Genomic DNA, 26957 nt, shown 5'->3' with positions numbered 1-26957 from the left:
TTGCCCGAATGCCCAAGTTACCAATCCGATGCTGAGTTCGGATGTCGATAGAACACTGGCTCCCGCGGGGAGCCGGCAGGACAGTTGGGGAATTGTAGACCCTCCTACGGTTCCCAACGGTGACTGCCAAAATAAATAAAAGAAAAAGGACATCCCTGGGGAATCTGATGGCTTCAGATCGGGGGCTATGCAGCCCTCCTCCATAAAATAATCATATATAATTAGCCATGCCCCAGGGGCTGGGGATCCCGGTGCCCGGAATTGGCCACGGGAGGGGAGCCACCCGGCCCCCTTCCCATAAAAAAATTGAATACGGATACTTCGCCTATTGTCATTGTACCATAAGCGCACCCTTCCGATCACGCGCTGAAGGATAATTGGCTGTCAAGTGGTTGTCAACATTCGAAACTAGCACTGCTGGCAGCCATTTTTTGCATCGGTACAAGGGAGGCTGAAGAAGCGTGTGAAATGTGTTTTTCAAATGTGAAAGGGGGAGGGTAGACACACCCTGATCCTCTAGGTCTGCTCAGGGGGTCCTAATTTTTTTTTTGGGGGGGGAAATTGCCTGGTGCTCGTATGATACGCACATTCTAGCAATATAAAAAAATTAAAAAGACGTGGGTTTCTGCGCATCTTTGGTAATTTGCATTCTTTCAACTGTTTAGAGGAGATGCAGCAGTGCTGGATGCAGGATGCACCATTGAGTAAGAAAAGCTAACTATAACACTATTTACCTGCTAAGTGAATTTCCTTTCATAGGCTAACATTGACTGGTTTCACTTGCAAATTCTTATAAGTGTGGAACCTAAAATCATCCGAACAATGAATTCCCATTTACTCACCCGTTATCATGAGAGAAACCAGTGCTGCATCTTTTAGCTCAGCACTGACTCTGAAAAGTAGTTCTAAGTATAATTACAAGTAACTTGTAATTTCTTCCATAGGAATCCCCTTCCTATAAAAAAAGAAATAATATATTTAGATTTGCGGATCAGGCTCTAGGGGATGGTGTCCAAGGCCCCAAAAAAGTAAAAGGAAGGGGGGCACACAATGTAATGTAATTTTAATAATAAAATATCTAAAAACAAATAGTTTAAAAAAAAATAGTAAATCCGTATAAAAAAAAAATATATAAGAATAAATATATTTAAAAATTGTCATTTACAAAACCTTTAAAATTTACTGAAAAAAAACATAGGTTTCAGACATGTTATAGTTAGGAATTAGCATTCAAAATCCTCAGAAATTCACTGAAAAAACACAGGTTTCAGGGGTGTTATATTTTTTAAATGATAATTCCTAACTATAACATGTATGAAACCTATGGTTTTTTCAGTGAATATATATATATATATATATATATATATATATTCACTGAAAAAACCATAGGTTATAGACCATATAAAGTTAGGAATTAGCATTTACAAAACCTTGAAAATTCACTGAAAAAACCATAGGTTATAGACCATATATAGTTAGGAATTAGCATTTACAAAACCTTATTTCACTCACACAAAACCATTGAAATTCCATATATAGTTAGTTGCACTAACTATATATCGCGCACCCGCAATCCACTGCTGATTATGTCACATATTACATCATTCATGACATGGTCAGTGACATCACTGATGACATCACTGATGACATCTCAAATGACATCACTGATGACATCACTGATGACATCTCATTTGACATTACTGATCACATCACTGATGACATCATTCATGTGATGATACGATGAACCTCTTCAGACTCTAATATAACCTTAGATACACTCAGTGTAAATAGACACTCACAGACTGTCACTCATCCATGGAGTTACTCACACACCTAGTCAGTCATGCAAAGAATCAATCACACCTCCATTTCCTCAACTATACAGTTATACACACCTTACTTATTCAAACATATACTAACACATATTTACTCTCTTACACAATCCCTGATACAAGTTCACAATGATCCATACAGCCACTCACACATTCACTGGCTCTTATGCACAGTTATTTATATATGTCAACTATCACATGTACTGTGTTTTACATATGTACTTACTTTGACATATAGCACTGAGATATCCATTCACTCACCAATACACTCATGCACACAGTCAACCGCTCATACAGCTGTTTCCACATGCACTTTTGAACCCATACATCTAGTGAATCAACTGCTCACACATCTATGCACAGAGCCATACACCTCCCAGCCACCCACACACACACTCAGTCTCCCATACAAATACTTGGGCAACCAATCAATAACCCATATAGTTACTCATAGAGCTACTGATCAACACATGCATCAGATTACAGAACAACAGACACAATAATGCACAATTTAAAACAGTTTGGTCACTAACCCATGCACTCAGTGAGACACATTTAATCACTCACTTATACAGTCAGTCATGCACCTACTAAATCCTTCATCCAGACACTTATACATCCACTCATTCTTCAATATGTAAGACATATTTTAACTTTACAGAAACATACAGTCACTGGATGTTGTCATCAGTGATGTCATCAGTGATGTCATTTGAGATGTCATCAGTGGTGTCATCAGTGATGTCACTGACCATGTCATGAATGATGTAATATGTGACATCATCAGCAGTGGATTGCGGGTGCGCGATATATAGTTAGTGCAACTAACTATATATGGAATTTCAATGGTTTTGTGTGAGTAAAATAAGGTTTTGTAAATGCTAATTCCTAACTATATATGGTCTATAACCTATGGTTTTTTCAGTGAATTTTCAAGGTTTTGTAAATGCTAATTCCTAACTATATATGGTCTATAACCTATGGTTTTTTCAGTGAATTTCATAGGTTTTTTAATAGCAAATCTTTATAGTTTTAAAAAATAATACATTTTAAATCGAATTTTATATTTTAATTAATTCTGTCATTTTTTTTTTTTATTCTTTTTGGTGCGCTCCCGGGGCGCGGACAGGTGAACGCACGGGTAAGCGCAATCTTGCGGCGCGCCCCGGGGCGCGTACTGATGAGCGTCCCGATAGCGCTATTGCCGCGAACGAAAACAACATCGTGACGTATTGCGTAGCCGCCACGCCTTGCGTCATAAGACACGTATCGCGTAGCCGCGAGATGCGTCTTACGACGCACCGCGTAAGCGCACCCGGAAGCGCATACGATCGCGCAACGTAAACGCCCTGATGCGCTTAAGAAACACGCCCCGGGACGCGCCCAGGGGCGCGTAGCGTAAGCGCGTCAAACCATGTGACTTTAAAATAACACTTTTCATTGGTTCAGAACTTTTTTTTTTCCAAATTGTGTGAAACCCACCCATTTCTCTCACTATTGCTTTGTACTTGGAGAGAGCAAGAGCTGTTCTGTGTACTGTGTTCATCTCCTACTTTTCTGATCTACAGCAATGGCTGCAAGAGAGTCATCCAGCAGTGATTCAGACGGATTTTTAGATGAGGACCCTCCTCAGCAGAAGAAAAAAACCCATTTCATCTGGAAATTTTATGACATCCCTGAAGGACAAAAAAAAGTCAACGCTCCAAAAGTAACCTGCAAAATATGTGGTAGTAGTTTATCCAGAGGCAATCCTCTGAAAAAATATAGTTTTGGAAATGCTAATTTAATCAGGCATGTGAAAAGAAGACACCCTAACAACTTTGCCAGGGAGAGTGTCAGAGAGCTGGCACGGAATTTACCCACAGATGGCGGCAGCACCTCCACTGGTGGAGCAACACCTTCGGGACCACCCCGTGGAAGAATGGTCCCTAACATTCAGCCGGTGTTTGCAGGCATCAAATTTCTGTGCACGGAGTGTGACGAACTGCTCTGCTATGGGGAGCAGAGTGTTGAACTCATTGCCCTAAAGAAACAGCAACAGCGCTGCTCTGCCAGTCCCTAAATTTTCAAATTTTTTTGCTCCTGTTGAGCAGTTTTGGAATCCCTGTTTTTGTTTTTCCCTTGACAAAAATCCCAAAAAAATATAAAATTGTTTTAAAAAGTCTAAAAAAATATAAAACAACAAAAACAAAAAAAATATATATATTTAAAACAACAAAATCAAAAAAAAGTTCTTTTCAGAACTACCTCCAATTTATAAAAAAATGCTTTTTTTTTTTTGAAAAAAAGTCTGTCATTTTTTATCTCCTGGTACGCTCCCCTGTAAGCTCCCCGGTGCGCGTACCGGGCGCTCCCCCCGCAAAATTCGAATTTTTTTTTTATTTTATTTTTACCCGCGGGACCCTTTTATGGCCCCCACATCAAAACTAGGGAGTCAGGGGGGTGTACCCTGCCCCCTTTTGCTCATTTCCCCCTTTGATTTTTGCCACCTCTTGTGTCTCAATCCTACCGAGACACAAGATGGCGGCCGCTGCGGAATGTTTACAGACACCCGAGAACCAATCAGCTTGCCGTGCGCAAGTCGCGTGGCGCGCCCGAAGCGCTCCCCAGTACGCGTACCGGGGCACGGCTCTAGATATATATCTTTTTTTAAACCTAATTTACTCAAAATTCACAGGACCACATATCTTGAGACCTAGCAAAAGCACATCGGGCAAACAATATCTACAATTTTGCCAAGTTTCGTGGAAATCCATTCAGCCGTTCGAGCTAAAAGTGAGGCCAACCGTCCTATGGAAAATTGCATGGGAAAAACACATTTTTTTCCTTTTTTCTCGGCCCCCCCCTTGATGACCCCCCCAAATTTTCAGGGGCTGCTCAGAAACAAAATGTTCCATTTTCCTGAACATTTCAGCCAATTCCGTCCACAAACGCCAAAGTTATTAGACATAGAATTTTCAAAAATCCCATAGAGAAAAAATCCTAACTATATATACCTACTGGCGACCGCCAGTAGGTAATATTACCTACTGGCGGTCGCCAGTAGGTAGTCATAGTTAGGACCTATTTTCCATAGGAAATTCGCAACATTCTATTTGGGATAACTTTGGCGCCGGTTGACGAATCTTTGTGAAATTTTCAAAAACTGGCGTGACGCTCCGGTCTGCTCCTATCCAGAAAGTCTTTGGGTGGTTCGTGAAGTGGGGGATCAGAAAAAAGGGGGGTCCCAAAATGTGTTTTCCCCATGCAATTTTCCATAGGTACTGTTCAACGCGGTTACAGCCCGAACGGCTGAACGGAATTACCAAATTTGGCAAAGTTGTAGTCCTTGGTTCTGACTCGTGCCTTTTGCTTATATGGTGTAACTCTGTTCAGTAGTTCCTGAGAAAATTACAATTAAAAGTACATATATATCTATGGCTTCGGTGGATGCACGGATTATAGCCGGGCACGGATTATAGCCGAACAGTCCCGATCACACGCAGAATGCTGTGGTTGTCAACATTCGAAACCAGGAAGTTTTGGCAGCCATGTTGTGCCTCGGTAGAAGCGAAGATCTACAAATTAGTGGAACAAGTGTTTAAAATGTATAAAGGGGGCAGGTAAGAAATATTTTGACTGTCTAGCGGGCTCCTTTGCTTGTTTAAAAATTAGCTACGTGAGAAGTCGAAATCCTGGGGTGTAAAATATTGCATTTGAAGCGGGGGGCGAGAAAAAAGGGGGTCCCAAAACGTGTTTTCCCCATGCAATTTTGGCAAAAAGGTAGTCCTCGGTTCAGACTTGTGCCTTTTGCTTAAATGGTGTAAATATGTTCAGTAGTTTCTGAGAAAATTACAAGTAAAAGTACATATATATCTATGGCCTCGGTGGATGCGCGTATCTTGCACGCACATTAAGCGCACTATTCTCATCACGCGCTGAATGCTAATTGGTTGTCAAGTGGTTGTGAACATTCAAAACCAGGAATTGTTGGTAGCCATTTTGTGCCTCGGTAGAAGTGAGGATCTAGGAAATAGTGAGACAAGTGTTTAAAAGGTATCGAGGGGGCATGTAAGAATCAAATCAAATCAAAAAGGCTTCATTCAGTGTAAATAAAACAAACACCATAAAAGCATACTAGTACATCAATAAAATATGACATACACATATTACTACAATAAAGTGCTTATGCTTAAAAAACCTAAAAGTATATGAGAACAAATAAGGCATGTAAGAAATATTTTGATCATCTAGACCTGCTTATGGGGTCCCACAAATACCCCTAGGGTCCCCCCCAAACTTTTTTTTGGGGAAAAAACAGAGAAATGTGCGTTGGGTGCATGGATCTGCCGTAATAAAAATAAAAATGAAGTGGGGGCTCCTGTACTTGTTTAAGCATTAGCTACCTGGGAGGGTCAAATCCCGGGGTTTAATATATAACATTTGATCGGGGTCCAGAGGGGCCCTGTAGCCCGGGGACCGCCATTCCTCGGTGCTACAAAATAAATGGGTGAGGGAGCTCAAAGGTCTGTCTAAGCACCAGAGATTACCACCTTCCGGGGTTTTTTATATTTTGGGAGGGGGGGTCGCCTGGTCTGCATTCTGGAGCAATCAAAAGCCTTGGGGAACACCACCCCCCAGGAGTGGCTCTTGCTGTGTCTCGGGGTGTCTACCCCTAGGACACTGCTGTTTGCTATGGCAGGGCCAGAGTCGAGGTTCCCGCTCTGTCCTCGGAAACTTGAGGGCATATTAACAAATGAGATTTTGCCACAAATTGTTTTAAAAAACCCAGAAATGCAGTGAAAATGATATCGCCCTATTTACTAGGCAACGCTAAGATGCATTAATGCATGTTAGCAGCCGGTTTGCTAAGGGCTCGACTCGTATCTCCAATGAGTTGCACTGTAGGTGTTGTCAGTAGGAAAGTAGGTTTTTCTATGAGAATATAAAAAGGAAGAGGGAGGTATGACAATAGCGTTGTATTTACAAGGCGGCCCGGGATATATAGACCAATAGGAAAACTCTTGCTAATTGCGGTTTATGTCAGATCTTAACATTTCTTCTGAAGTAGACTGAAGCATGTTTAATATGTGATGTGGCAGATTTACAAGTTCCTTGCGTCACTATTGCATCACTTTTAACATGGGAAAAGTAAGGGGCTTGTAAATCTGCTACACAGTGTTCTGTTTTAGTTTGCTTTCCTTTCTGTAATGTAGAGAAACCTGGGTAAATATAACAGTTTCTGTACAGCCAATACCTTTCAACCCTACCCCCAAACTGCTTACTGCTTGTTACCATAGTAACAGTTCATGGAACACTTAAGTGAGCACACAGGTTACAAGTTCACCACACAATGTTGCTAATTGAAACAGTTACTGTGCTGGAGTTTTTAACATTTTCCATAGGAGCCGTCAATCCCCGGTACAGACTCTGGTAAAGAGCTGGTAAAGAGTTAGCCTCAGTATTACACTTCTAGTTATAAACATCATTTCTATTCTAATTGTTTGATGTTTTGTAAGCATATGATTATCACATTAAATAATAGTGAAATGTTGTCAGAAACAAATATATATATCTATACTTTTTTAATTAACTTTGATTAAATCAACAATAAATAACTAGAAACGTAACTTTAAAATAACAATATTATAAATAACTAGAAACATAACTTTAACATCACAATATAATAAATAAAACGTTCGATGGACTCCAATGCAAGGAGGGTAGGTAACCTGCAAAACAAAAATGAAAATAAGTGTTTCAAATTAGATCGATGTGACTGAATGAGGTCAACGATAACAAATTGAGGTAACACGTGGCAATATTAGGTAATTTGCACATCTGTAGTGTGCCTGATACATTCCACCTGTCTTATAGGCCCACGTTCTAGAGGTGCCTGTACAGAAGTGCCTACTGCGTCAGATTTAAAGTATGGACCAACAGGTCTTTAAAACGAACCAGAGATGAGACAGAATTAGGTGAGAGATCACATAATTATGCAGGATAATATTCTTTATTTGGAACACATTTAATCAGAGACATTGTGCATTTAGGCCTCTCTGCTTACCTTGTGTAACCACTGTGGCGAACAGAGTTCACAATTTCAACTCAGCTTTGGTTCTATACTGCTGACTGTATTAAATTGAGCCTTGATTTTTTTTATCGGCAGAGTGACAGCATCATCCATAACTTTAAAAGAGAAACAATGTGAGAGAGATTGAGAGAGAGAAAGAGAGAAAAAACGACATTAAAACTGTGAGAGGGAGAAAGTTATAGATGGAGCAGTTAATACTGGAGAAAATCTTTGTAGCTCACCTTTTTGCCTCCGTTGTGTGTCCAAGCACGTGCTGGTTCATAGTGCACCCTCTAGTTTAGTGATCTGAAAGATAGTATTGAGTTAGTAATAGCAGAGTACATACAACTGCACAAGTATATGTTTGTACACTCAGGATACTGTATTTCATCAACTCCCACTGCAAGGAGGTGTCTGTGTGCTCTTTTTCTCCCAGAGTACTATACCCCATGCACTCCCACTGCATAGCGGTGAGTTCTCATTACTGCGTACCCAGACTGTTGCACCCCATTGACTCCCAGAGTCCGGAGGTGAGTGCTTTTTCTTGCGCATTCAGGGGCAGAATTACAAGCTCCTTGCGCCACTTTTGCGTCACTTTTCCCATGTTAAAAGTGTTGCAAAAGTGGCACAAGGGGCTTGTAAATCTGCCCCTCAGACTGTTGCAACCTATCCACTCCCAGTGCCCAGAGGTAATTGTCCCTTCGTACGTAGTCAAACTGCTGCACACTACCCACCGTCTCCGCACACATGTGACTTCTCGTTGCTTGGGAAATAAGTTTCTTTGCTCACCTAGTGACATTGACGTGATTCAAAGAGGGGGACTGTGACAATACCACCTGGGCATTTGGTGCATACCTGGACAAACGCTGGTCTTCCTGCCGTTGGTCTCCCCGGCCGACGCTCTCACCATCACGCGGCCGCTGCGGGGTGAGACTACAGCCCCCAGGAGGCTCAGCAGTGACACGCCCACCGGCACTCACGCCCGGAGGCGCGGAAAAGGGAGAGGATCCTGCGGTCGAGCGGGGGACTGTGGCAATACCGCCTGGGCATTTGGCGCATACCTGGACAAACGCTGGTCTTCCTGCTGTTGGTCTCCCCGGCCGCCGCTCTCAGCATCATGCGGCCGCTGCGGGGGAGACTACAGCCCCCAGGAGGCTCGGCGGTGACATGCCCACCGGCACTCGCGCCCGGAGGCGCTGAAAAGGGAGAGGATCCTCCCGCCTCGCGGGACGCGCGCGGGCGAACCCCGGGCAAAGGGCGGGCCATCTGTGGCCGTCCGGGGCAGGAGGAGGCAGGGCAGGGCCAGCCCTCTAACATCTTATTATGGGCAAGTGCAAGAAAGCTATTAACGCTCATGAGGGGGGGAGCAAAGCTAAGGTGCCAAGACACTCAAAATCGATTATGTCGTATCTTTCATTTGCAGTGGGGGCCCTCACAAAGGAGATCGGGAATGCTGAACAGGAGTTGGGCCTGATATCCCCTCCCCTCCCCAACATCCCCAGCCTTCAGGATACCCAGGATTCTGCTGATGCCTCCCATATTCCTTTAGAGCCAGTGTTGACTATCTTAAACCCCACTCCCCTAGTCATTTCTGGCGCTGGCCCGCCCCTTGACAATATTCCTACGCTTCCCCCTCTACAGAGCGCCCAGCGGAGTGGTCCACCATCGAAGCGGAAACGGGTGAAATCCAAAAACGCGCCAGTTGCGCCTACTGCCCCAGCCGACCTTTTAGGAGATCAGATGGAGGCCCTCTTTGTTGCTCGGATTGAGCCCCTGCTTCTGGGTATTGCAAAAGACATTGTGGATACTTTGAACACTTGCCTGGACGGCCTTTTAAAGAAATGTTCACTTATTGACAGACTTGTTAACGATCACATCTTGCTGCCAGAAACCCATAACGCTGGAACTGTAAGGCATGGAAAAAGAAGCAGTGAGGTGGTCAGAACAAGGGAACTAGTACCATCTCAAAGCGGGGTGGTGCAAGCTAACAACAGGTTGCCGGACTCCATTACACTCTTCATTGTCCCAGAGGTAACCCCTCCAAAGTCCTGCATCCCCGAATGCCATGCAGAGCAACATGATATACCCAGTTATAAGAGGGTAAGGGCCAGCCAGGCCATATTAGACCTACCCCAGGAAGCTGCCCCACTAGTTGCAATCTTTACTGGGGTCCCCCCACTTAAAGAGGGAGAGTTTGAATCCGTCCCAGACCTCATGGCAAGAGCACGTTCCTGGTGTGTTGACGCTTGCAGTGGGGTTAATATTTCCAACAGGATTATTTTGCCAGGAGGCTGGGTTGGATTGGGAAGCAACCGAAGTCTGTCCAGGGGGATTGTGTTATAATTAATTTTGACAGGGACAATTTGGCCGATAGACTTTTCTGGGATGGTTCAGATATATCATCGAGAGACCAACTGAGACCGTTCCCCTGGGTTACTTTTATCCACCCCCAGTAAAGAACAATAGTGAACTGCGACCACCAGCAAGGGGGTGGGGGCTGAGTTCAGCATTGGGAGGGGTAAGCTCAGGTGGGCACATACGTTTTCACACCCCAAGTACTGAGATTGTAGCCCTGGCACCTCATCTCCACCTAATACACAGTCCTGCTGTGGGTCGCGGGCTGGTCTTGAGTAACCGTTTTGCCCCTCTGTCAGGTCTAGAGGAAACTGACTGACTAGCAGATATGACGCTTCCTCCCATGGATGGGGCCACCGTTCCTGACGGGGTTGCAACTTGTAAAGTCCTTAGCTGGAAGCCCCAAGTACCTCAACGACCGCCTGACCTTCTACACGCCCACCCGCCAGCTACGGTCCACCAGCCTCGCCCTCGCAGCCGTACCACGCATCCGAAGAGCCACCGCCGGAGGAAGATCCTTCTCTTACCTGGCTGCCAAGACTTGGAACTCCCTCCCCATCCACCTTCGGCTGACCCAGGACCATCTCGCCTTCAGGAAGCAACTCAAGACCTGGCTGTTCGAGCTGTAGCATACCCCTCCCCCCAAGCGCCTTGAGACACTCCCGGGTGAGTAGTGCGCTATACAAATGGCATGATTGATTGATTGATTGGAACGTGGCTCATATCAGAGCCAAAAGGGCAGATGAAGCATGAGTTGGCTTTGTCACCAGTCACGACATCATTGCATTCCAGGAAACATGGGACATCTCGCCCTGCTTTTGCCTGGACGGCTTCATAAGCTTCGCTGTTCCGGCCGTCCCTAGCATTGCTGGTAGAGCTAAGGGGGGCCTTATTTTCCTATTTTCATTAAAACTTAAGGGGGCGTTAAAAATGGTCAATATCTCTTCGCCTAATCTTTTAATAGTGGAAAGGGAGGTTTCTCCGACCCGGAAAATCATTTTTATTAATTTTTATAATTCCTGGAATACGGAATATGGTAACGATCATATTGTCACCCTGGAATCCTTTTTATTTTCAGCCAGTCAAGAAAAATACACCAATGTCGAGTTTGTCCTACTAGGCAATTTTAATATCCACCCTTGCAGTAACATGTGTAGTACAGGCGATCACGTGGGTCCTCCTGGCATGGAGGCCCCTCACTTTGAGCACACTAAGTCTGGGGAGGCACTGGAAGAGCTGCTAGGAAATTTTTATTTATTCAAACCAACTACTACTGAGGGGGGTACGAGAACAATCACCTATAAGGGCTCAGACCCTGGCTCCATCATAGACTATATATTTGTGTCCCCAGGTATCTTACATGGGGTTGTTTCCTATGGAACAATTGTTTCTCCTTTCAGTGACCATAATCCTGTGTTACTTGAGGTGAATTGGGGGGATCTCATGGGGCCTATGTTTTGTCCCGCCAAGTCAAGGCTAGCACTTCGCCCTGTGGACCAGGGGAGAAGGCTAAAGTGGGCAAACGTGGTTCCGGAAAATTTCTATGCAGATCTCCTTCCAAAAATAGAGGGTTATATGGTGACCTGTCAGGACTCCAGAGCTGTTAATTATGAAATAATGGGGGCCTTTGAATACATATGTATACAAATCTCGAAAGACCTAACGACTAGATTAGGGCAGAGAGCTAACAACCACCGTCGATGGTTTGATTCGAAGTGCACATAGAGCACTAATGCTAGCCTTAAAACATAAACCAAGAGATAAGGCGGTCATCACATCTCTAAAGAAGGAGTATAAGCTAGCAATCAAATGATGGAAAGACGATATAAAGACAGCTGCTTGGGAAAAACTACTCTCAACGGACGTCCTGCGTGACAGTAGCCAATTTTGGGCTACTGTTAATGAGCCTTTTTTCTCAGATTTGGATAACAATGTCATGGACAAATTGCTGAGCCACTTTAGAGCAGTGTATGGAGACTCGGCCTCTGAAGCTTCTGGATGTCTACTAATAGCTCTTGAGGCCGTCCCAATACTCTTCGATGAAGCAGAGGTGGAGACAGCTATTTTAGAGACAACCAAGAATAAAGCCCCGGGGCCCGATGGGGTCCTGGCAGACTTTTATAAACACTCCACAAAACTTTGGGCCAGAATATTATCTAATGTATTTAACGCTGCCAATGGCAATTCATTGCCTACCACTTGGGCCACCTCAATTATAGTGCCAATCTTCAAAAAAGGTCAGCAGGATGAACAAGGTTGTTATAGACCCATATCCCTTTTAAATTCTGCAATTAAAATACTCGGCAGAGCCCTTCTGGTTAAGCTGAGGGATAGCATTGAAAGCTGTGGGGGTCTATCAAACATCCAATATGGGTTCAGAGAGAATAGAGGCACCTTGGAGCAGTGCTCCAATCTGCATTTGTTGATATCAAAGTACACGGTAGCCAAGGAGGGGTCGTTATTTTTGGCCTTTATGGACCTCTCCCCGGCTTTCGACCTGGTGAATAGGGCCGAATTGTGGGCAATCCTTCTGGAGCTCGGGATAGATGGGGCATTGGTTAAATTCATTGCGTCCTTTCATCATGAGCTGTTTGCCAAAATTAGGGTCACTAACGAGGGTAGGTGTACGACCCGTTTTAAATGAATGCGAGGAGTGCGCCAGGGCTGTATCTTGGCCCGCCTTCTTTTTACCATCTACATTAATGGCCTGGGCCGATATCTAGAGGAGGTGGACGGGGACATCCCGCGTATAGGAGATGCTATGATTCCAGCTCTCCTATACGCGGATGATGCCGTCCTCATAGCCCGCACTGGTAAGGGTCTCCAGCGCTTACTGGACGCATTTGGGGCGTTTATGGATAGGCTGGACCTAAAGGTAAATGCTAATAAATCACACACTATGGTGGTCGGATTCCATAGCAATAGGGGTAAATCAGAAATCTTTAAATGCAAGGGTGAAGTGGTTTCTAGAGTGGCAGTGTTCCCATACTTGGGGGTGCTCTTCTATGAGAGGGGCTTGTGGGACCCTCAGGTAAGGGTAAAGAGCCTATCTGTGGCTAGATCAACCGCGGCACTTATGGGGTTCACAAAAAGGTTGGGGGCTAGGCCGATGGAGGCCCTGTTAATAGTCTATAATTCTAAATGTATTTCAATCGCGATGTATGGTTCAGCCTTATGGGGCCATGTACATCTCGAATCAATCAAGAGGGCGGAAAACAGGTTCTTGCGTTCCTTGCTGTCCGTTCCCCAGTCCACCCTGACTTTTTTGATCCATGCGGAGGTGGGCTTGGACTATGTCACCGATAGACTTAATTTGGCACCGTTAATATTCTGGCTAAAGACTTGGCTTAATAAGGAACTAACCCTTAACCACGCAATTTTAACTGACGTCATGTCCCTAGATCACTCTAAAAAAGTGCCCTGGCTGGCTTATTTGAGAAAGACTTTTGAACAGCTGGGACACCCGGAACTTTTCCTATCACCATCTTGTATTAGGAAGGAGGTCGTGGACCTGATTAAAAAGCAATTTAAGGAGGGGCCCAGGCAAGTACGTGAGGAAAGAGAATTGCTGAAACCCACAGTTAGATCACACTATATGTTATTAAGTTCCACCTCACTCGAGCCATATCTTAGGGTTGACACAAGGCCACTTCACAGGTTTTTATTGATTAAGTTTAGATTTAATCTGATTCACTTTTATTTGGGCAGCTATCCAACTTGGGTCAAACCAGACACAGCCACACCTTGCATGTGTGATAAATTCTCAACTCAAGACACAATGCACTTTGTTCTGTTTTGCGGGCTTTTTTTGGACATAACAAAGAAATATTTGCTGCCCATTCTGAGGGAGGCGGGCTTCACTCAAGTGAGGCCGGCACTAGTTTATCTTCAGTCATTCAGCAGCACCCGCATCATATTTTCTGTGGCTAATTTCTTAGTGGCGGCATCTAGAATTAAATCACATAAAGCGTAATTGATTGTAACATAGTGAGTGTTTAATTACATTATTTATGTAATTCATTTCTTTTGATACATTGTATCGCACATGTTGAAAATGTATTATATCTTTTTACATGTATATAAATGTTTTATGCCTTTTATGATTTTTAACAAATCAAATAAAGTGTATTTGACTGACTGATTCAAAGAGGGTGCACCAGGTGTCAAAGCAGCCTTCTCAGACGTTGTTACGATGGCCACGCATCATCACAGAATCTTCAAACGTTGAGCTTTGGAGGTGTTGGGGGGACGCCAATTTGTGAAACACAACCTGTAAGATAGAAAGGAAGTTAATATTGTGCGTTATTTCTTTATCAAACAAGTGAGGAAGTAAAAGAGTGACTGAAAAGAATATCCGAAGCTCACCTTTCCGTCACCGGTGTGTCTTTCACCACGTGCCAGGACGTAATGCATCCTGAAGCTTTACATCTAAAAGATACTAAAAGGAAGATGTTATGATTGGTAATTGTGACTATCTTAATGTGGTGTAGAATTAAATCGCCCTTTCACACACCTTCCGTCCCGCATTTAAAAAAACAACTATTTGTACAGTTCCAACTTGTTTAATAGGCTTCGAGTTTTTGTAAAATTACTATAGTAGTAATGTTTTTTATCCGGTTGTGAAAGCAAGTGGTGCGCAGTGCTTTTGATCATCACAGACTAGCTTGAATCCAGTGGCAAAGTGAGCAAGCGAATCACGTCTGAGCATACCCTGCCAACTTAGGGCGAACAAAGCGACACAAAAGGGATGATGGACGGAGCGTTTGAACAAATCAAACACTCTACCCCATTCTTTGTAAGCATAGTTCACAGGGTGCAGGGATTAAAGGTGCTTGTGCTCGTGTCAATGGATTCAAATATGGTACTCTGTTTTACAGTGAGTGATGAAACGTTATACTAGTGTATAATGAGGTGTATCTGATTGCCATATGGATGATGTCATCAGTGATGTCATCAGTGATGTCATTTGAGATGTCATCAGTGATGTCATCAGTGATGTCACTGACCATGTCATGAATGATGTAATATGTGACATCATCACCAGTGGATTACGGGCGCGAGAGTTACAGTTAGTACAACTGACTATAACGAGGAATTTCAATGGTTTTGTGTGAATGAAATGTCCAGCTAACTATAACACCCCTGAAACCTATGTTTTTTTCAGTGAATATATATATATATATTTACTGAAAAAACCATAGGTTTCACACATGTTATAGTTAGCTGGACATTTCACTCATACAAAACCATTGAAATTCCCCGGTTATAGTTAGTTCCACTAACTATAACTCGCACCCCTGCAATCCACTGCTGATGAAGTGACATATTACATCACTCATGACATGGTCAGTGACATCACTCATGACATCACTGATGACATCTCAAATTACATCAATGATGACATCACCGATGACATCATCCTTGTGAAAGAGTGGCAGACCTCTTCTCACCCTAATATAACCTTTGATACACACATTGAAAAATAGAAACGAACAATTTTCAAAACAACGAAGATACCAATATCAGTTAGAACAACCTATTCAGTAATTCCAAAATCTACATACACATCCACTCATTGACCAACAGTTCTATATAGTCACTCATATATGCACTCACTCATCATATGTACTCATACACCTATACATCCTGTTACACACCTACACTCATAGATAGAGTTACTCACACACATACTCACAGATGCAAATAAACTATCAAACATCCATCTACTTGCATATACAGCTATACACACACCACTACACTTAGTTCTACAGAAACGTACACTTACTTACTCTCTTATAGAAACACATATTTATTTATATAGGAACTCTTCCAATCTCTCACTCTCATATATACTCACTAATATACATCAAACTCACATATACTTGTTTAAAACATATGTACTTACTTATAAAGACACTATTGAGACAGTCATTCACTCACTAACACTCCCATACACACACTCATCCCCTCATACAGTCCTGCACACATGCTGTCCTCAAAACACAAAAAAACAGTGAGTCACTCATTCATGCATCTAGACGCTAAGTAATATCCCCCACCGAACCATACGGACACTCATACTGATACTAAAAAAAAAAACTAATAACCCATATACACACTCATGTAGCTACTCACCAACCCATGCAGCCACTTATATACAAAGTGAGACACTGGTACAGATATTTAAATATTTAAACATTACTCGCTAATCCATCTATTCACTAAGATATACTTAATAAGTCAGTTGTACAATCAATTTTACAAACAAAAACATCCATTTAGACACTTATTTACCCATTCATTCTTCCATCGACCTTTAGATATACATATAAAAAAATATTTATTTTTCAGAAAGACACACATTCACTGGATGATGTCATCAGTGATGTCATCATTGATGTCATTTGAGATGTCATCAGTGATGTCATGAGTGATGTCACTGACCATGTCATGAGTGATGTAATATGTGACGTCATCAGCAGTGGATTGCGGACGCGCTAGTTATAGTTAGCTGAACTAACTATAATGGGGAAATTTCAACGGTTTTGTATGAGTGAAATGTTCAGCTTACTATAACATGTGTGAAACCTATGTTTTTTTTCAGTGAATTTCTAAGGTTTTTTAAATGCTAATTCCTAACTATAACGTGTGTGAAACCTATGGTTTTTTCAGTGAATTTCAAGGTTTTTTAAATGCAAATTCCTAACAATATCAGGCCTGAAACCTATGTTTTTTTCAGTGAGTTTCAAAGGTTTTGTAAATGACAATTTTTAAATGTATTAATTGTTACATTTATTTGTTTTGATACTGATTTACTACAGTTTTTTAAACTATTTATTTTGAGATATTTTCTTTTTTAAATTATATTATCCATTACATTACAAAACATACTTTCTCAGAATGAATTACTTTAGTTTAAATACTTTGCAAATAAACAATAAACTTTTAAGTACAGTGGTTTCAGTTGTTGCAATGCACAGCGCAATTTCAGACACAATGCAATATTGAGCTCAATGTAAATTTCTAGTAAAATGCAATTAGTTACTTTTTGGATTACTTTTCTAACCACAGGACTGAATCCTAGATTGAGTCCTGAGACTTTTCCTGTAAACAGTTGAGTAAAAGCGTTTTGGTTACAGTAGTGATTTTTAAGAAATATTATTGTATTTTAAAAGTTGACATAGAATCACCAATGTTATCCTATGGGAGGAAATTCACTAGGTATGTAGTGTTAACGTTATTTTTTCTTACACAGTGGTGGATCCTTGATCCAACATGGGTGCATCTCCTGTAACCAGTCAAAAGAATGCGTTTAAGTCATACAGGCAATTTTTAAGGAATATTTTTAGTTTGTGAAAATAGACACTTAGAAACTTTTCTGCTAAAAACTAGACAATGGATTCCTAAGGAAGGAAATACTGGTAAGTACACTTAGAATTACTTTTCAGGGTCAGTGCTGTGCTACAAGATGCAGCACTGGGTTCTCTCCTGATAACAGGTGAGTAAACTGGAACTCGGTTGATTTTATAGGATTTTTTTTAAGTTCCAAAACTCCACACTTTGAAACTTTTCTGGTGAAAACCACACAATGGATTCCTATGGAAGGAAATTCAAGTAACTGATAATTACGGTTAAAATTACTTTTCAGGATCACTAATGGGCTTAAAGTTGCAGCACTGAGGTCACTCCTGATAACAGGTGAGTACATCGGAATTCGTAGTTCGGCTGATTTTAGAGGAATATTTGCACAATGCTGAAGGAAGGGGGCGGTGCCTGAGGTGACATGTGTGCAAACACACCCTGTGGTGCGTTTTAAGTTAGGGAATTAATTCCTCTTCAATCCTGAGGTCCCCTGTGGGCCAACAAGCCCACCAGGTGCCTCCAGTATGCACCAGGGAGCTGCGTTGCAGAGAGGTGTTCAGAGGCCATGCCCCTTTTTACAACCATCCAGTGAATGTGTGTATTTTTAAAAAATAATTATGTGTTATATATGTATATGTAAAAGTTGATGGAAGAATAAATGTTTACATGGATGTTTAAAAAAAAAAATTGATTGGTTAACTCGTTTATTAAGTGTATCTTAGTGAATACATATATTAGTGAGTAATGTTTAAATATTTAAATATATGGATTAGTGTTTAGCTTTGTGTATTAGTGGCTGCATGGGTTGGTGAGTAGCTACATGTGTAGGTATATGGGTTATTAGATGTTTTTCTTAGTATCAGTATGAGTGTTTGTATGGTTTGGTGGGGGTATTACTTAGTACATAGCTGCATGAGTGACTGACTCTGCATTGGACGCCTGAGGCTTGAGCCGGGCGGATACTTTTACTTTTACTCTGAGCCTGTTATATTAAAATACTTTTTCTGTGTATGCACTGCCCTTTGTGTCCGCTCCCCCCTGCACTAAGCGCGCTGATTTTCGCTACGCTGGCGTCTTTGCCGATTTTCGGGTAAAGACCCCATTTAATAATAATTTTAATATCACTTCCTGACTGGTGTGCTCACCCCTTCTAGCGCTACCTCCCCTTGAGGGTCCGGCCAATTTTGGGGCTGTTTAGACCGGGGGCTCGGGCAGAGCTAGTGCGGCCGCCATCTTGGGCAGGGTTTCCTCCCTTGAAGCGAGAGGAGAACAGTATACAAATTGTAGAAGGACCACAATCGCGAGAAATCTGCATTGGACGCCTGAGGCTTGAGCCGGGCGGATACTTTTACTTTTACTCTGAGCCTGTTATTTTAAAATACTTTTTCTGTGTATGCACTGCCCTTTGTGTCCTCTCCCCCCTGCACTAAGCACGCTGATTTTCGCGACTCTGGCGTCTTTGCCGATTTTTGGGTAAAGACCCCATTTAATAATAATTTTAATATGACTTCCTGACTGGTGTGCTCACCCCTTCTAGCGCTACCTCCCCTTGAGGGTCCGGCCGATTTTGGGGCTGTTTAGACCGGGGGCTCGGGCAGAGCTAGTGCGGCCACCATCTTGGGCAGGGTTTCCTCCCTTGAAGCGAGAGGAGAACAGTATACAAATTGTAGAAGGACCACAATCGCGAGAAATCTGCATTGGACGCCTGAGGCTTGAGCCGGGCGGATACTTTTACTTTTACTCTGAGCCTGTTATTTTAAAATACTTTTTCTGTGTATGCACTGCCCTTTGTGTCCTCTCCCCCCTGCCCTAAGCGCGCTGATTTTCGCGACGCTGGCGTCTTTGCCGATTTTCGGGTAAAGACCCCATTTAATAATAATTTTAATATCACTTCCTGACTGGTGTGCTCACCCCTTCTAGCGCTACCTCCCCTTGAGGGTCCGGCCGATTTTGGGGCTGTTTAGACCGGGGGCTCGGGCAGAGCTGGTGCGGCCGCCATCTTGGGCAGGGTTTCCTCCCTTGAAGCGAGAGGAGAACAGTCTAAAAATAAACGGCTATGACTCCGCGCAGCGGACGCGTTCAGCGGACGCGCCGTATTCGCGCCGGAGTCAAGCCAGAGTCCAGCCCGTCTGCGCCCGTCCGCGACAGACCGGGGCACGGGGCGACTCCTCTAAGTCCTTTGATTCCATTTGATGTCCCGGAACCGGTAAGGCACCTTGCTCAATACACGAAACAGGAGCTTCTTGTTATACGGTCCAAAATGGCCACTGGCTGTGATCATAACTACCCAGCCGATAGTCTTCCTATCAAATGCGACTTCTGTAACCACACTTTTTCATCACCTAAAAGCGAGGGACTCCCCTTAGCAAAACCCAACATGCTACTACTCAACTGTAGGTCGATGAAAAAACATAAATTAGAAATATACGATCTAATTGCTAGCAGTAAGCCCGAAGTGCTATTTCTAACGGAGACGTGGTTGGATGAGGAGTCTGCCCCAGAAGCATTGGAAGCTACCCCCCCTGGCTACAGTCTACTACGTCTAGACAGACACAAACAAAGAGGGGGAGGGATTGCCCTCATTCATAAAACAGAGCTAGAATGCACTCTAATAAAAGCCAATATACTACATAGCGAAAGCGGCTTATTTTCCATCAAACTTGGACCGAGAAATATCATTATCGGCCTTTTGATATATCGTCCTCCTGGAGTAGCTGGACAATTCGAAAGTCATCTTCTTGATTATATCACGCAACCAGCCCTCCGTTACAAAAAGTTTATAATTTTAGGTGACTTAAACCTCCATTTTGAGGATAGGGAGTGCAAAGAGGCACAGGAGGTAGCCACGGCATTGGCGTCGCTGGGACTGAATCTTCAATCTACTGCCCCATCACACCAACATGGCCATCTTTTGGACCCTATCTTTGCCAACTGGGAAGGCATCACTACCTTCCCTTCGGTAAAAATAATCTGGTCCGACCATTTTATCATTCCCTTTTTGGTAGATAATACACTCACAGATAACATAATTCTTAAGCCCTCATCCCAAAAACGTAGAAACTGGAAGAAGTTCGATCAAGTATCTTTCAGACTTGCTCTCCAAAAAAATCCCCCATTGCATTGTAACTCTCTTCAAGAAGCCTACGAAAATTATGAAAAGTGGCTCTCTAATGCCCTGGATGAGATAGCCCCATGGACATCCAAGCCCCCTGCTAGGCAGTCTAAAACTGCTCCATGGTTTTCTGAAAAATTAAAGCTAGCCAAAGCCAGATGTAAAACTCTAGAGCGCAACTGGAGAAAACATTACAACCTCGAGGATAAAATGTTATATAAGACTGAACTCCATAAATACCATAAATTAGTGAGATCAGAAAAAAGATGCCATCTCAAAAATAGAATTGACTCAGCGGATAATCCTACCAAAGAACTGTTTTCAATCTATAGGGAACTCACCATTCCTACTAGATTAGAAGCCCAGGACACGTATTCGAAAGAACTATGTGACTCCATTGCTGACTTTTTTGTTAATAAAATTGACAAAATCCATGACACCTTCACTAAAGATGAGTCCAGTTCTAGCGAATCGGCTGAAGCCAATAACAGTAACACGGGGACCCCTGATCTCACGTGTTTCATCACTCCTGAGAAACAAGAGCTTCTCAGCATTGTGAACAGCATACAAACCGGTTCTCCGAGTGATGTATGCCCACCGACTCGATGCAGAGGAGTCATGGAGTCCATAGTTATTGACTATATCAGTCTTATTGTATCACTGTCCTTCGAGGAATGTAAGGTATTAGATGCCTGGAAAACAGCCCAAGTAATCCCCCTTAAAAAAAAGGCTAACATCCATGTCTCCCAATCCCAGAATCTTCGCCCCATATCCCTCCTCCAGTTTTGTGCCAAGATTGTGGAAAAAGTGGTGAATAAGCAGCTCATGAGTCATCTAAAAGATCATTCACTCCTACATCCCACTCAATCAGGGTTTAGAGCCGGATACTCTACTGAGTCAGCCCTACTTTTCTCCACCGAGAGTCTTAGGCGCATAGTGGATGGGGGAGAGACAGCCGGGTTGGTACTATTAGATCTAAGTGCAGCCTTTGACACCGTGCTGCACTCAACGCTGCTGTCCCGGCTATCCGGAATGGGAGTAAAGGGGTCGGCCCTTGCGTGGCTGGAGTCTTTCCTGGCCAACAGAAACTTTCAGTTGCATTGCCCCCCCTTTAAGTCTTCTCTCAGAAAAACAAGCCATGGGGTTCCTCAGGGCTCTAGTTTGAGCCCCACCTTGTTTAATATCTATATGGAACCCCTGGCTCGCATAGTGGAGACTTATGGGGTGGGCATTGTCAGCTACGCTGATGACACCCAATTGGTGTTCAAACTTACGCCCGACCACAGAGAAGACGCCACCAATTTCTCCAACTGCCTCTCCTCCGTGGCAGCTTGGATGAATAACAACTGTCTTCGCCTTAATGGCGACAAAACTGAGCTGTTGGTGGTAGGCAAATCTTCTTCCGCATGGTCCCACATGTGGTGGCCTGCGGAACTGGGCAGTCTGCCCTGCCCTGTGGCTTCGGTGCGGAACCTGGGCATAACATTGGATTCAAACTTGTCTTATAAACCTCATGTGAACAAGGTTGTAGCAAGATGCTTCAGCATACTGAGAGTCCTTCTTAAGGTACTAGACCTTCTCCCCATGGACTCAAGAAAGACCATAGTCCATGCCCTAGTCACCCCTCATCTGGACTATGGGAACGCCTTGCTACTGGGGTTGAGCAAAAAGGGCATTCACCAACTCCAGTCCGCTCAGAATGCCGCAGCGCGCCGTGTGCTTAAGCTTCCTCGAAGAGCCTCAGGGAGACTGGCCTTGTCCAGACTCCATTGGCTCCCCATCAAGGAGCGAATTAAATTCAAGGCCCTATGCTTTGCCCACCGCATAGCCCACGGCACCGGTCCAGGCTATCTGCACGGTTTACTCACTATACATCGTCCTACCAGGAACCTTAGATCTGCTGGTACGATGCTGTTCAACGTCCCTAAGATAACTAGAGCCAAGATGGGTGGCTCCTCTTTTAGATACTTGGCTGCCAAGGGCTGGAATGAACTCCCTCTTGAGATGCGGATGGAACCCTCTGAAATGAGATTTTGAGGAAAATTAAAAACCTTCCTCTTTCCCCGCATCTGATTTTCCCATTCCTCCTTGCTCTGTCCGTTTTTCCTGCGTTCTTTCCTCTTAGCTTCTTTGCGGTTTTCAGCGCGGGGACACTCTGTTCCTGAGTAACCAGGCGCTTTATAAATGGCTTCTATTCTATTCTATTCTATACTCTCTGTTTGTATGTGTTTTGAAGACAGCATATGTGCAGGACTGTATGGGTGGATGAGTGTATATATGTGTGTGTTAGTGACTGAATGACTGTCTAACTAGTGTCTTTATCAGTAACTACATATGTTTTAATCTAATATATGTTAATATTGATGTATATAAGTGAGTATATGTGGGAGTAAGAGATTGTAAGAGTTCCTGTTTAAATAAGTATGTGTTTCTATAAGTGAATATTTAAGAGAGTAAGTATGTGTAAGTTTCCTTAGAAGTAAGGTGGTTATGTGTGTATAGCTGTATATGCAAATAAATGGATGTTCAATAGTTTATTTCCATGTGTGAGTATGTGTGAGAGTATCTTTTGGATGACTGTCGGTGTGTAACAGGATGTATAGATGTATCACTACATATGATGAGTGAGTGTATGTATGAGTGACTATATAGAACTGTTGGTCAATGAGTGCATGTGTATATAGATGGTGGAATTATTGAATTGGTTGTTTTAACTGGTATGGGTATCTCCATTTTTTTGAAAATTTTAGTTTCTATTTTTGAATATGTGTTTCAAGGATTACATTACAGTGAAAAGAGGTATGTCACTCTGTCACAAGGATGGTGTCATCAGTGATGTCATGAGTGATGTCACTGACCATGTCATGAGTGATGTAATATGTGACGTCATCAGCAGTGCATTGCACGCGCAAGTTATAGTGAGTCCAACTAACTATAACGTGGGAATTTCATTGGTTTTATGCGAGTAACATTTCCAGCTAACTATAACTGGTGTGAAACCTATGTTTTTTTCAGTGAATTTTATAGGTTTTTTAAATGCTAATTCCTAACTATAACTGATGTGAAACCTATGGTTTTTCAGTGAATTTCATAGGTTTTTTAAATGCTAATTCCTAACTATAAGTGGTGTGAAACCTATGGTTTTTTCAGTGAATTTCATAGGTTTTTTAATAGCAAATCTCTATAGGTAAGAAATGTAATATTTTTTATAATGAATTTTATATTTTATAATTATGTAATACTTTTTTTTATGTTTATTTATTTCTTTTTTGCCCCGGAGCGCTCCCGGGGCGCGTCCCGATGCGCTCACTGGTGAGCGCTATGTTATGGCACGCCCCGGGTCGCGTACCAGTGAGCGTCCCGTTAGCGCTATTGCCGCGAACGGAAACAACATCGTGACGTATCGCGTAGCGGCGTGATGCGTCATATGACGCACAGCGAAGCGCACCCGGAAGCACCCGAGCGCATACGATCGCGCAACGTGAGCGCCGCCGGGCACGCACCGGGGCGCTCCCCCGGGCATGCACCGGGGCGCATAGCTTAAGCGCGTCGGGTCATGTGCCCTGAAAATAACACTTTTCATTGGTTCAGATCAGTTTTTGGTTTCCAAATGATGAAAGCCCGTTTCATGTGCCCTGAAAATAACACTTTTTATTGGTTCAGAACAGTTTTGTTTTCCAAATGATGAAAGCCCCCACCTTTTTTCCTCATTCTCACTTTGTTCTTTGAGTGAGGAAGACCTGCTTTTTGATTACATATATGGCTACAGTAGTATCAGCAGCTGGAGCATCTGCCTCACCACCACCACCACAAGGACCACCAGAAGATCACATTGGTGGTCAAGAAGAAGAGGAGGAGGAGGAGTAGGAAGAGGAGGAAGAGAGAAGGCAGTACCTGCCTGAAGACAATCCCCCATACAAACCAAGAGAGCACTTCATATGGGAGTTTTACAAAATCCCAAGGGGTTCAAAAAAAGTCAACGCTGTGAAGGTGACTTGTCTCATCTGTGGTGCTGTGCTATCCAGGGGGAACCCTGCAAAAAAATATTCCTTTGGAAATCATACTATGATTCGGCATATGCAGCGTTTACACCCTAATAACTATTCTGCAGCAGAGGTGAGGGAACTCTGCAGAAACCTACCCCAATCATCATCCAGAACCTCAACATCAAAAGAACCCACTCCATCGGGTCCAGAGGCAAGTGAGGTGATTCCTAATATACAAACAAAGTTTGGGGGATACAAAATTGTTTGTATTTATTGTAACAAAACAATTAGTTATGGTCAGCAAAGCATTACACTAATCAGTGTTGCTATGGATAACCACAAATGCCCGAGGAAACCATAATTTTTCCTGATTTTTTTTGTGCTCCAGTTGAGCCATTTTCAATTCCCTGTTTTTTGTTTCTCCCCATAAAAAATACAAAAAAATATAAAACTGTTCAGAAAAGCCAAAAAAAGTAAAAAAAATTCAAAAAAACAATAAAAAAATATAAAACAACAAAAAGAATAAAAAAAACTGTTCTTTTTAGAACTACCTCTAATTTATAAAAAAAAACAACATTCTTAAAAAACTCTGTCATTCTTTTTTCTCCACGGTACGCGTAACGGTACGCTCCCCGGTACGCGTACCGGGGAGCGTACCAAAAAAAAAGGAAAAAAAAAGAATGAAAGAGTGAGCATGAGGGAAAGGGACAGAGAGAGTGATGTTAAGAGAAAGAGAGCTAGAGGGAGCAACTCAAAGGGACTGTGTATTAGATAGTAAAACAGTGAGGGAGGATTATAAAAGAGCAGTGACTCTAAGTAAAGAGGGGTGAAAGAGGGTGGATAAAAGTGAATAAGGGTAAGACATGGGGAGTGACAGAGAGAAAGGAGAGAGAGAGTAAAGGTAGGAGTGACTGAAAGGGAGTGAGTGAAGCAGCAAACAAAGGTAAGTGAGGGAGTGTGGGTGAGTTGTAGGGAGTGAACATGACGAAAGAGTATTGACAGAATGAGGGGAGAGAGACAGCGACGATAAGAGAGACAGACTGAGAGAACGGAAGTGAGGAACTGTGAGAAAAGACGGACTAAGAGAAGGAGTGACAGGAGTGAAGTAAATGATTATGGGAAAGGGAATGAGTGAGGGAGCAAAGGAAGGGAACAGAGGGTAAGGGAAGTAAATCAGGGAGACTGAAAGAAGTTGAATGTGGGAGGGGAGTTAGGGAAAGGGGAGTAAACATGGAGGATAAGAATAAGTGAGGGAAGCAGAGTAAGGAAACAGGAGTGAGGTAGGGTGAGAGAATAATAGTGAGGTTAAAGAAAAGGGTGATGACAAACTACATTTTTTTAGTCGCACTTACCATATAATTAATGTAACTTTAATTACATTTTTTTACTACACTTTGTATCTGTGAAAGAGAGAAAAAAAAAAAGTTATAATTAGTAAAATATATATTTTAAAATAAAAGATAAAAAATGAAGAGGTTAAAAATCATAACAGTGTATTAAGAAATAAAGTAAGTGTGAAGGACACAGAAAGGGAAATAAAGTAATGTAGAAGGACAAAAAGACGGAAAAAGAAATAGAAGGAGAGCAAATTACTAAGAGTAAGGCATATAGATTCACTGACAGAGAGGAAGAGAAGAAGAGAGAAATGAACTGAAGGTAAGAAAGATACTAAAAGAATGTGAGTTAGCAAAACTAAATCAGGAAACAGGAGTAAGTAAAAAAATAATGACTGAGAGGGAAAGGAGTCTAATTAAGGATGCATTTAGAAGAATGAGGAATGGAAGATAACTGAGAGTAAGTGAAGGAGAGTCATAGAGTGAAGGGATGAAGGGAGAGAGGATAATATAGAAGGATTGAGGGAAAAGGAGTGAGAAAGTTAGTACACAGAGAGACTAAGAGAAGGACTGAGTGAAGTGGAGTACAATGAGTGACGAAAGGAAAATGAGTAAGGGAGCAAAAGAAGGAAAGAGAGGAGAAGAGGACTAAAACAGTGGCACTGAGAGAAAGTGATTCGGTGATGAAAGTAAAGAGAAGAACATTGAAAGATAGGAAATGAGGGGCAGTAATGGAACCGACTAAAAAAAATGGGGTGAAGAATGATGAGAGAGGAGCAGTGAAGTTGTTGTAAGAGAAATGATAGAAGGTAGATAAACACAAGTGAACATAACACAAGGAGAGTGAGGGACTGAGAACATAGAGGTAGTGAACGGAAAATAGAGAGAAGAGGTCAAGAAAAGGAGCAAACAAAGATAAGCAAG

The sequence above is a fragment of the Lissotriton helveticus genome, chromosome 9 (genome assembly GCF_964261635.1).
Source record: "Lissotriton helveticus chromosome 9, aLisHel1.1, whole genome shotgun sequence".
Taxonomy (NCBI): domain Eukaryota; kingdom Metazoa; phylum Chordata; class Amphibia; order Caudata; family Salamandridae; genus Lissotriton; species Lissotriton helveticus.
Note: the sequence above shows the minus strand (reverse complement) of the source record.